This window comes from Protobothrops mucrosquamatus, unplaced genomic scaffold (genome assembly GCF_001527695.2).
Source record: "Protobothrops mucrosquamatus isolate PMUCROS unplaced genomic scaffold, P.Mucros_1.0 scaffold181, whole genome shotgun sequence".
Taxonomy (NCBI): Eukaryota; Metazoa; Chordata; class Lepidosauria; order Squamata; family Viperidae; genus Protobothrops; species Protobothrops mucrosquamatus.
The window spans coordinates 1,284,718-1,297,782 of record NW_015386540.1 but is presented as its reverse complement, the minus strand read 5'-3'; the positions used below and the strand labels follow the sequence as shown (position 1 = coordinate 1,297,782).

The 13,065-nt window shown below is 33.7% G+C and overlaps 1 protein-coding gene across 18 annotated transcripts in view; it reads left to right on the top strand.

Moving 5' to 3' along the window:
* The window catches only part of NRXN1 (neurexin 1), an 846,948-nt gene that overhangs the window by 90,452 nt on the left and 743,431 nt on the right, over positions 1 to 13,065 (top strand). The gene's annotated exons all lie outside the window — the stretch shown is intronic.

Genomic DNA, 13,065 nt, shown 5'->3' with positions numbered 1-13,065 from the left:
GGTATTAGAAAGGCAATACCAAACACCAATATTTGTTTGGAGAAAATATAAGGAGGAAAGAATGGGGATGGGTTGATAGACGCTTTTCCAGGAATAAGACAGCAGCTTGGAAGAACAATCGGAGGCAGGCCCTGGAGAAGCTGAATTCAACTAACCATCTGAGGTATGAATTCTGTTTTCATTGCCCTCCAAATGCAAAGCATATCTATTGGAGGCAGTCTTTAAGCATGAAGCCACCAGATAGCCGAGTCGGTCCACTGCAATGACATGTAAGTCTGAATACCATGTGACCAGAGCTTTTGTCTATTGTAGAAGCTTGGCTATAGTTTTGTCTATGAGAATTTTGTGCATAGGTTTTTAACTTTGTGTATTGTTCAAAGCATGAATGCAACAAGGGAGATAAGAGACCCAGAAATTAAAAGAAAGTAGGTTGTGTAAGATTTTTGGGGAAGAGGCCTTATTTGTCTTCTTAAATTTGTTATCTAAATCTCTGGGTGAGAACAAGTAAAAACGGGTAACTCTTCCTGTATCCTTTGGTAAATTTGAAACTTAATTAATGTATCAGTGTATAGTAATTAAAAACAAAGTGCAAACCATCCAAAGCATTTTAGTGTCACTGACTTCAAGTGGAAAATGAAATACCCAATTTTCTTTTGTTGTTATCAGTGGGACTCAAAAGGATTTCTATTTGAAAGAATGTCAAAATATTTAAGTATATATAGTATGTGTGTGTGCTTGTGTGTTTCTGAAAATAAATTGTTTTGGCAATGTAATTGTATTGTTTGGTTAACATATGAACCATGGAATTTTCAGCCACTCTCCATTTCACATTCCATTTTGCTGAATGTGTTATATACCACCAAAACTGCTACAATAGATGGTGCCGCTTGACTACAATTTGCTCCTGAAGCCAATTGCTTTGGTGTATCTGGCAGATAATATCAGGAATGACATCACCAAAATGTAATAATACAATAAAATATAATAAATAAAAATGAATTGTTAATATCTAAATCCTCCTTTTGCTTAATAATAGGCTCAGCTATACATGCACCAACAAAATTATTGAAAGTGTTGTATTCTGAGAGTAGATTTGCTGATGTTGCTCCTTCACTTTAATCTGTATTATAGAACTTTATCTTCCTGCCATTTGTAATTTAAAATGTTTAAATCTTGCAATTTAGTGTATGTGGTACTATGCTTCAAAATGCCCTAAAAACTATCATTCAATGAGTTGTTCAAATAAGAAGCAAGAGGAGGAAAAGAATATTTTTTTATTCCCTTAGAAATAGTTTTCCTATCAGGATACATTCTTTGTTTTGAATGTCTACTGATTTGGGGTTTTGAAACAAACAAGGAATGTGGCACCAGAATTATACATTATTATTGGTAAATGGGAAGGATTCAAAAAACTATTACAAATTATTCTTTATGAGATATAAATGTGAATAAAGGAGAAGGTAACTGTTCCTCTAACACCATCATACTATCACTTGTAGGGCTGGCCTTGATTTATTCAGATCTGAAAAAAGCAACCTTTAAAAAAAAAAAAACATCCTATATTATTTATCTGTCCAAAGTGCTTAATATAATCAGGAGTTTTCTGTGATGGGAAAGTTGCTATGATAATGGAATGCTTATATAGTTCAACAAGGAAGTGGATAAAATTGTGACAGCAACAATGTCATGGTTCAGCAGAAAAAAAACATTCTGTTCTAATAAAACATACCTCCCAAGGATAAATAATTTGTGGACAGGGTTTTCAATATATGGTGACCTTGCTATTATGAACAATGAAATATATACACCTAACACTGTTGGATTTGTTTTCCTATTTTTGTACATTGACCATATCATATAAAAGCTTTGTATTAGCAGTTTATGGCAAAGATTAGCATTTAAACATACATTAGCGCTGTTGGAAATATATTTTTACCACTTGACTAAAACCTGCAATTTATTTCCTTCCTGCCAATATTTATTATATCCCCCCCCCCTCTGACAGGGAGCTGGAGTTGATATGCATGATTAAAAAAAAAACAAATCACAACATTATGGAATAAAGATTATGAATCATCATGCAATATGTTTGATAACAAATAGGGATTTAATCAACAATCCCATTTTCACACAACAATCCTTTATAGTTCAAGTCAGTGGTTCTTAACCCAAGTCTGTAAACCCTTTGTCGGTACATTTCAGGGAGGGTATGTTAACTTGGATAGGGAAAAAACTACAATCTTATTTTCACAATCCTTTAATTTAAATTTACCTTTTCATTCATTAATTTATGTAGACAACAATATAATTAATGATATCTAGCTCCCCAAATGTTTGCTAACTTCAGTAAATTTCATTATGATTATTATACTTAAAAAGAATTGTCTTGTTATTGATTTAATGGATTAATAAATTTACATATTTGTTATTTTTCAATATTTTGATATTTGTATTTGAGTATAGTTAGTTTCCTATGCAGTCTATGTCTATGCATTCCTATGCAAGATATTCATTGCAAAGTTCACTGATACAATAGACTCTCAAAAAAAGCAAAAAAGCCTTAAAACCTTGATTATAAGTGACCCCTGTATTTTTTTGTTTTGTTTTTGTGGTCCTCAAATGCATTCCGAACCACAATTCCTGAAAACCAGAAGAATGATTTCTTGCCATTCAGAGGCACAAACTCCCTCTAAATTAAAAAAAAAAAAATCAGTTTTGGGCCCGCCATATTTATAAATTCACAGCTTCTTGCTTTTTTATGCTACTGCAGTTTTATTCCAATACCATTATTAAACATAGTTTTTTAGTTCTCTAGATTTTCTTCTTATGCCTGGTAAGCTTTTCTTTTTGTTTCACCATCTCCTCTTTTATCAACAACTTCCTTGCTTCTGCTTCTTCTTCATTTCTATCTTCCATGGGTTCCTCTATCTGTCTCTCACAGATGAACACACACGCCACGCACACAAAGCTATTCTGTCAAAAGCATTGCATTGAAGGTTCACAAGAAAATAATTTCTTCGTGAATGAGAAATTCCAGTAAAACATTTCTATATTTCATTTATATATTTATCCCACTTTTATTACTTTTATAAATAACTCAGGGTAAGCAAACATATCTAATACTGCTTCCTCCTCCCATTTTTCTCACAACCAAAATCCTGTGAGGTGAGCTGGGCTGAGAGAGATTGACTGGCTGGAGGGCACCCAGTTGGCTATAATGGCTAAAGCAGGACTAAAACTCATGGTCTCCTGGTTTCTACCCTATTATCTTAACTATTCTTCTGTTGTTGTTTTTTATTGTCCCCTTATTTTTGTCCCCTTCCCATATTTTTACATTGTTTATTAAAGGAACAAACAGCTAAAGTGATTAGTTTTATTTTCATACCCAATAAGTAAATCAAGGTATTAAAAAAAAATTCAAAGTCTCCATTTCCGAGTTAGCTTTATTTTTCCTTATTTACATGGTCATATAAGTGATATCACCAGCTGTGGGCGGTCCATTGTTTGGGAATACGTTTTACCTGAAAAATCTAAATGGCATCAAAACTCATAACAGCTGTTAAAGGAGCTCAGTCTTGAATGCCAAATAGTGAAGAAGAAAGCCTGTGTGAAATGTACACTAAGGAAGTTTTGCAGTGTTCTAAGTAAATGATCCTATGTATTGTTACATGACCCAAAACGATGAAGCTGTAGAAAATAAAATATTCACAGATAGTACTCTAATATCTTTGAGCAGCCCCTCTTAATACTCTTGTCACAAGCTTCTTTCTGGCTGCCTCCTCTTTCCTTGATCCCATAGATAACTATATAAAGACTTTGGCAGTCTGGGAGGTGTCTGAAGTTCTATACTATTAACACCACTTGAACTGTTCAATATTAAAGTTTCATAACTCTAAACATAACACATCAGAATTAACAGGCTTCTGTTATTACAGGTAGTCCTCAATTTACAACCACTATTGAGCTCAAAATTTCTGTTCTTAAGTGAGTTTTGCCCTATTTTACGATCTTTCTTGTCACAATTAAGTGAATCACTGCAATTGTAAGTTAGTAACAAAAGAATCACACATGGTATTCAATAATCCTATAAATTATGACTTACTGACCTTCAAGATGTGATTATTATATATATTATCACATGTTAATAGAATTGCTATCCTTACAAATGATACATGTTTATTAAACTTTGGTGTAAAGTTTAAGGTAGTGGCAGGTACAGTGTCATCTGTACTTTACCTGAAATATTTGCCTCTATGTCACACACAAGAGCTTAAACATCCTAGTCCAATAAGGAAAGTAGACTAGTAATTCTGATCTAAATCCATGGATTAGGACTTCTCCATCTCTGGGTAGGTTGTAAGATAAATGAAAGATGGAAAGAGAGGAAGAGAATGCACAATTGCAAAGTGGCAAGTACTTACTGTTCATAAGATATTAGAGTTTATAATTTCATGGGGTGATTTGTATACTACCTATTTCTTTTCACATAAAATAATGAGAATCTGCTACTGTCAACAGTTGATTTCCCACTGTGTTAGAAATCCCTTTAAAATAAGTGAAGCGAAGTGTACCCATAAATATCACAGTTTTTAGAACAATGAAACAAGAAACTGTAATTTACATGAGAATAGGAAAATTATTCATGTGTTATTGATAAATCCCTAGAAATGAAAATCCCTGCTATTGAATTTTTTCAATACATTTCAAAACAAATTCAGAATTACTGTTCAAAATGGAACAGTTGGGGAAAAAAACAACATGGATGAGATAGTTGGATAAGGAGAAACACCAAATCTCTAAAAAAAATCTAAACTAATTTTGTAAACCTATTATTTTGAAGAGGGTATACAATCTGATATCATGATTTCTCAGAAGTAAACCCAATTGGCTTCCAAGGTAAGTTTGTTTCTATTGTGAAACTCAAGGACAATATATTGTGTCTATTTTCAAAGCAACAGCAATAAAGCAGTAATTACCAATTTACTAAGCTACTCTTTTTTCTCAAAGTCCCAAAGTTTTATTTTATTGCAATGATACAGAATAGATGTGTTTTGTATAAGAATAATATTATTTTTTTTCTTAAACTAACCAACCAACCAATCCAAGAAAACCTTTTCTGTTGTTTTTCTTAAACTAACCAACCAACCAATCCAAGAAAACTTTTGGAAGTCATTCAGTTAGGCTAACCCATGTGGCTTTGTTTCTCAGAATTACCAAGACCAATCACATTGGCCTGTGTGTCATCCTTTCATGTGTTCTCTTAAAAATAAGACTTGCTCCATTTATTTATATTGTAAATATGAGAAATGGAGAAGAACAATGGTATCTTCTATTGCACTTATTTTTGCTGGTGAAAAATAGTTTGTGGACTTTCAAGTACTCGGAATCTGATCTGTTGATCCAAGTAAATATTTCAGCTTTGCAATTTTTGTGGAAATCCAGAATAAACAAATTATTTATATTATTCCACTTGATTTCAACTTTTATCCATGGGATTTAGGAGAATGAGCAAGATTCCACCATCCCAGCTACCATCCAAATATATTGTTCCCTCCACATATACATTATGGTTATGTGACTGAAGGGTTGTGCATCTGGAAGCATCCAGGTTGAAGGAAGCTGAATTAGAGAGCTACTGGCCAGTTCAAGTTTCTCTAGGTGCCATCTTACTGTCCTAACTCAACCCTCTAATTATTAAGTCACCGATTCTGTCTTATTATTAGCATTAGGTTTCGCATCAATTATATGAAATATTTTTGTTCTGAAAATGATACACAGGTTAACTGCTTTATATTACATGTTTTATGTTTGTTACATTTGTTTCTGAATATAAATCCTCTTAGAATGCTGATTATCAAGTAATGGCTGCTTGAAGGATTGTGCATCTTTTCCTAAAGGCACTTCTCCATTCTTTTAAGATCAGCTGTTAGATTTCTCTTAAAGTACTTGTGAATTTCAATTGGTGCTAGTGCTATAGAGGATTTCTGGTACCCCAGAAGATCTACCTCGATCTATGTATTCCACCCCTAATGGAATTTAACAAGCTTAAACAAGTAAAACAAGCATTTATTTTACTCTTGCTTAATAAATATATTCTTTTTTAAAATTTGGATTTTTGCTTCTTTTCCTTTGCTGTTTCTAGTTTAATGATGTCTTATTATTGACATTTGATGTGTCCTTCTATACTTTGTAGCCTCATTTGAATGACTCCTCTAATGTAGAAGTGTCAAACTGCTGGCCTGCGGGCCGGATGCGTCATGCCCAAAACCACACCCACCCCATTGCCAGCAATGGGAAAAAAGTCATGATACGTCACAACACGTCACATGACATCACGAGTTTGACACCCATGCTCTAATGGGAAGAAAAGGCAGGAGAATTTGTAAATAAATCAGTCAGCACAAATCATCACTCAGCAAATTTTACCATAGTATTTTTTTAAAAAAGGAAGCTTACATTCAAATTATACTTCTTTTGAAAAAGTACATATTTTTCTTTATTTTTTGTTTCTGGTCATGACATAAATCAGATTAAAAATAAAAAGTGAATTTAGAAAACAGGGTCTCTTTTTCTCTCTTATTATTATTCTTTATCCAAACCAGGTATTATGAATGAATGCAGTTGAGAAAAAACATAGTAATCAAAATAAAGGATCACATTGCCTGAATGCCATGGAGACTTGTCTCAGAAGAGTCAAATATCTACAGCCTATATAGTCAATATTCCATCAAATGTTCTCTTTCTCTTATATGTAGATATCAGATCTATAGTTGTATATATCAGAGAAAACAAGGGACTGGTAAGGGGGAAAAGGATTTCCCCTCACTATCATTATTTTGTATCTTGCAAATCTATGCAAGTCCTAAGCCAATGTTCCCAATGGTCTTATCTTCAGTTTTGAAACACATGCTTCTCATGTCAAGAAATAGTCTAGAAGGATATCAGCCATTATTTCTGTCTTCCTTGTTTCTTGCTCTTCCGTGCTTTCTGTAATATTGCCACACATTTTAGTTCTTGAACATTGACTTCCAGAAATTTCTTGCTTCCTATACTTCTACTAGCCAAACTACAAGTGATGTTAAATCCAACCTTCTATTTAACATGCATATTTTTACAATGTATATAGCAGCCAGTGAGGAAGACCTGAAAATGTTTGATGTTCCAAAAGAAAGGGAGAATTAGCTCCAACGTTTCTTCCTTTGATTCAGTTTCAAATGGGTCTGTAAAAAATGACATTGGAAATGTCAGAAAGTTAGGCCACACATTTCACTTCCAGTATATGTAACAGAACCACAGGATGTTGCTTATACTTAATACATAGCACTCTCAAAAACTGTCATTTTGAATCAGATAAAAGCAAGATTTTTTTTCTGTGAATCCTTTCCTTCCATCCATTGTTTATGCCCACCCAGTGTACTGTGCACTACAAACTTTCTTTCCTATCTTTATTTCCAGATACTGCTTTGAAAAGCAGAAAGGATTATAGCTCCTTGTAAACCAGTTTCCCCTTTCCCTAAATCTCCTATCCATAGTATATATGCTTATCCAGTTTATTATCCAAGTGCCAACCCTGTTAGGTCTAAGGAGTGAATTATATAACTTTTCCTGTTAAGTATGTGTTGTTCAATTATTTTTATATAATAAAGATGTCTGAATTCTGTGTACATATTTATATAAATTATATCTAAAACGTTATTTACACAAATTTATATCATATTTAACATCATACCAAATGCATTTCAGTCTTTTTTACATAAAGGCAAAAGAAGAATCTTGCTGAATCAGACTAATGGCTCATTCAGAATTTTCTTCTATACAGTTGCTGACCAGATACAACCAGAAAACTCAAAAACTTGAGCAGAAGAGTGATAATCCTCTTCTGTTGTTCCTGAGCAGCTGGCATTTAAGATGAGCTACCTGGTTTATTTTTTTAATTGCATTTTTTCTTTGACCCATTTAAACTTCCTGCTTGCCTGACTAATTTATTTTCCCTTTCTGCCTCCTTTTTTAGCCTCAGCTTTAACTCCATCTCCAGCTTGCTTTTCTTTTCTTCCAAGCCATACCTGTTTTGCTATAGCTTTAACCCAATCATCGCCACTTTAAATACAATAAAATAATTTTTTGACAGATTGACCACAGCAACTCACCAAAACTGCCTTTCTGGATTTAATAAGAACTTGATAACAGAAAAAACGCTCCTCTCCTCTTTCCTGATCTCATATTATCCATATTTATAAAGTCTGAACCAAATTTCATATAATATGCATCCCTCAGCCCCAAATTACTTGCCGCACCCAAGAGGGCAAATAGACATTTCTTGTTTATAAACAGTATTCAGCAGCAGTGCTATATTACTGCTTTATAATGCATTGGTAAGACCACAATACTGCATCCAGTTTTGGTCACCACAATATAAAAAAGCTGTTGAGACCCTGGAAAGAGTGCAGAGAAGAGCAACAAAGATGATTAAGAGACTGGAGGCCAAAATATATGAAGAATTGTTGCAGTAATTGGATATGTGTAGTCTAGTGAAAAGAAGGACCAAGGGTGACATGATAGCAAGGTTCCAATATCTGAAGGGCTGCCACAAAAGAAGAGGGGATCAACCTATTCTCCAAAGCACCTGAAGGCAGGACAAGAAACAATGGATGGAAACTAATTGAGAGAACCAAACTAGAATTGAGGTATTTCCTAACAGTGAGAACAATTAATCAGTAGAACGGCTTCCCTCCAGAATTTGTGGGTGCTCCAACACTGGAGGCTTTTAAAAAGAGACGTGGAGAGCCATTTGTCTGAAATTCTATAGGGTCTCCTGCTTGAGCAAGGGGTTGGACTAGAAGACCTCCAAGATCCCTTCCAACTCTGTTGTTCTGTTCTGTTATTCTATTATTTGTCAGCCTTTTGTAAGGTACTAAAGATCCTGGAATTGGGCCTAGGTACTAAGTGAGACCATTTTGATATGGTGGCTATTTGTTCTTTTCTAAATTTTGTTCCATGCAAAAAAAGATTTGCTTTTAATTACAATGTATAATAATAATAATAATAATAATAATAATAATAATAATAATAATAATAATAATAATAATAATAATAATAATAATAATAATAATAATAATAATAATAATAATAATAAAGTGGAAGGAACCTTGAAGGTCATGTAGTCCAACCCCCTGCTCAGGCAGGAAACCCTATACCATTTCAGACAAATGACTGTCCAGTCTCTTCTTAAAAACTTCCAGTGTTGGAGCACTCACCACTTCTGGAGGCAGGTTGTTCCACTGGTTAATTGTTCTCACTGTCAAGAAGTTTCTCCTTAGTTCTAGGTTGCTTCTCTCCTTGATTAGTTTCCACCGGTTGCTTCTTGTCCTGCCTTCAGGCGCTTTGGAAAATCGCTTGACTCCCTCTTCTTTATGGGAGCCCCTGAGATATTGGAACACTGCTATCATGTCTCCCCTCTTCCTTCTCTTCATTAAACTAGACATACCCAATTCCAGCAGTTGTTCCTTATATGCTTTACCCTCCAGTCCCCTAATCATCTTTGTTGCTCTTCTCTGTACTCTTTCTAGAGTCTCAACATCTTTTTTACATCGCAGTGACCAAAACTGGAAGTAGTATTCCAAGTGTGGCCTTACCAAGGGTAACATTTCACCATAATTGTGAAGTGCACTAGAACTAAGATAGGGAGACAATTACGTCGGATCGTGACACAACCGGAAAAACCGTCGACGTCGTGTGACGACCGAGTATAAATCCACTAACAGGTGATCCTGAGGCTTCAGGGAGAGTGTCAATGATGATAACTCGTTCCAGCCACCTATGCTGTACTTGTGCATTTGTTTTTTTCTTGCCTAAATGTAGAACCTTGCTTTTTTCACCATTGAATTTCATTTTGTTAGATAGTGCCCAGTGTTCAAGTCTGTCCAGATCCTTCTGTATCTTAAGCCTGTCTTCTGGAGTGTTGGCTATTCTTGCCAGCTTGGTGTCGTCTGCAAATTTGATGAGTTCCCCATCTATCCCCTCATCCAAATCGTTGATGAAGATGTTGAAGAGCACTGGGCCCAGAACAGAGCCCTGGGGCACCCCACTACACATTTCCCTCCATGTAGATGCGGTTCCAATTTATTTTATTGACTGCTTGCCATACTGATGCATGTGTCAGTTAGGTACACATATATATCTATGTAATTAATAAATAAACTGAAAATTAACAATATCTGTCTGAAGAACATAATTGGTTGAAGAGTTTTTGAAATGGAAAAAAATCTACAGTAGTGAAATTTTGTCCAATTTACAATGTTTGGTGAGTAAATTAAATTTGGCGCATAATGAAATATTTTTCACTTTATGTTCCTTAAGATATATTTTTCCCAAAATAAAAGAGGTTTTATTTTAGGTAGATGATGAAAATGTATTATTAATGCAAGTTTAGATTCGGTGCAAGATAAACTTTGTAGTAAGGAACTTAGATACATTAATTAATCCTAATTTGTTTTGCTAAATATTGGAATTAAGCAAAACATTGCATTGCTGGGAGAGATAAGACACCATAAATTAAATGTAGTGTACATAATTCCACAATTTTTCCAGCTTCTGGGACATAATATCATTGTAAGATTGAACATAAATTTGCAAAAAAAAATATGGTTTGATGTCCCCAATGTCAGTTTTTCTGCAAGAGCAGATTGACAATTTTACTAATGAGGACCAAAGAAATGCCAATGTGATTAGGTTAAAGAAATTAAGAACATTTCAGTAATCTCCATCAAGGATTAATTCTATCTATAGTTATAATGAACACATTTGATTGCATTTATTTAATTTTCTTCCAGCAGATAGAAATGGCACAGTGCCATTTTTCTTCATTTGCAGGTCACTGTTTAGGTCTTCCAGTTTGTTTACTATATTAATAGTTGATATAAATTAAATAACAAATGATAGACATTTAATACCTGGAAGACTTTGCTTTCTCCTTATTTTGTCACTTTTTCACAGTTTACTCCTTTCCATCCTGTGCCTGGTATCAAGAGTTCAGGTGAACATTGCTGCTATCTATACTCTGCTTTGTCAGTTTATGCAATTTGAAAAAGTTGAAAAGTTCAAGCTGAATAAATGCCTCTAGCAATCTACAGTACTGATTTCTAAAGTTGCCCATTGATAATAAAAAGTATCTTTGGCCTTCAGCATTCTCCTTTTATATATTAATATGCAGAATTAATTCATTTTTGTATGCAATGGAACTAAGCATATCAAATGATATGTGTAAGAAGCCAATTACAATTCTTCTCAATTGTAACAGGATCACATGAAATTAACAGTAAAATTAATTTTTGTTGATATTTTGATTGGCTGCCTAAAAAGGTAACATTCATATCCATCCATATTTTCTTTTTAAAAATCTGAACATTTCAGTCATAGAATTTTCTAGTCTATTTATGTAATGTGGTGGAACCAAAAGTCAAAAGGACCTAGCACAGATTGCATTATTTCATGACTGAATATATCATATTAAATATTCAAAACATTTTTTTAAAAATTGCCCAGATTTTTAAAAAATAGGTATTAGTTTTAAGCTAGTCTGGTTTCTTGTGCTACTATTACTTTAATATACCAGGTTCAAATCTCAGAAGGGTATGTCTGGTTGAAAAGAACTAAAAAGTTCGAAATGGCTATTCCAGTTCTCCCTTAATTCTTTGTTAGCAATCCTTAATTCTTTGTTAGCAATCCAAATTTTGAAATATATATATATATATACACATATATATACAGGAAGTTTTTCAGACAGACCGGTCTGATTGAGAACACCTGGACATTTTTTTTTAACTGCTATACTGCAGTTTTTACTTTTTACAATATCTTTTACCATGCAGCCCCACAACTAGGGGCGTTAAGCAGGCTCAAGTCGCAACTGTGAAACATTTTTAAATCCAAATTTCTTTTTCTGACAAAGAGTTAAAGAATTTTATTAATTTAATTCTTTAACTCTTTGTCAGAAAAAGAAATTTGGATACATAGATAGATAGATAGATAGATAGATAGATAGATAGATAGATAGATAGATAGATAGATAGATAGATCTGTTTTTGCTATAAAACATTTACATTTTAAATGGTTTTTCCTCTTAAGCTAGACTCAGTTTCTTATTTCTATGAAATAGCTTCTATTGAATTTGAAAATATGTGGGTTAAAAGAAGTGTTTTCAGATACTACCATCCCAGTCAAGTCACTTCCTTATTATTCTTAGTTCTGATTCTTGGTTTCATCTAACTTCCCTACTCTCTATCCACAAGCCATAATGCATGCCAGTTGTTGTTTTTTCTTAGAAATTTTATTTATTTTTTCATCATAAAAAACAAACATAAGTAATCACAATAACCAAACAATAACCCCCCACCCCCCACCCCCCGGACTTCCCAAACCTGATCCCAGGATATTATTCATATAAAAGTAAACAAATACTAATATCTCTAACTCTACAAAATATCTTAATCTACAAGAAGAGATAGAAAGAGTAAACAAACTTAAAAAAAAATCTAAGAACCTAAATTATATTCTACCACTCTGTGTTTCTTTTGAATATAAACAATCCATCTTCTCCATATTGATAAAAATTGTTCATTCGAATGATTCTTCAAATAAACCGAAATCTTTGCCATTTCAGCAAGATACGAAACTTTCAATCTCCAGTCTCCCATCGTAGGCAGAATTGGACTCTTCCAATTTTGGGCTATTAACAATCGGGCAGCAGATAAACAATAGAGCATCAAATTTGTTTCTTTTACATCTAAATCTTGCACAATACCTAAGAGAAACAGCTGTGGAAGAAAAATAATCCTTTTTTTAAAAATCTGCTGTAGGTTCCACCATAGTTGCACCCAAAAGGCCTTAATAACCTTACAAGTCCACCACATATGAAAAAAAGTTGCATCTGGATGACCACACCTCCAACACTTGGATTCATAATTCGGATAGATACGAGACATAGTTGAAGGATCCAAGTGCCATCTATAAAACATCTTATAAAAATTTTCACGTAAATTTTGAGCCTGCGTAAACTTCACATTTCTC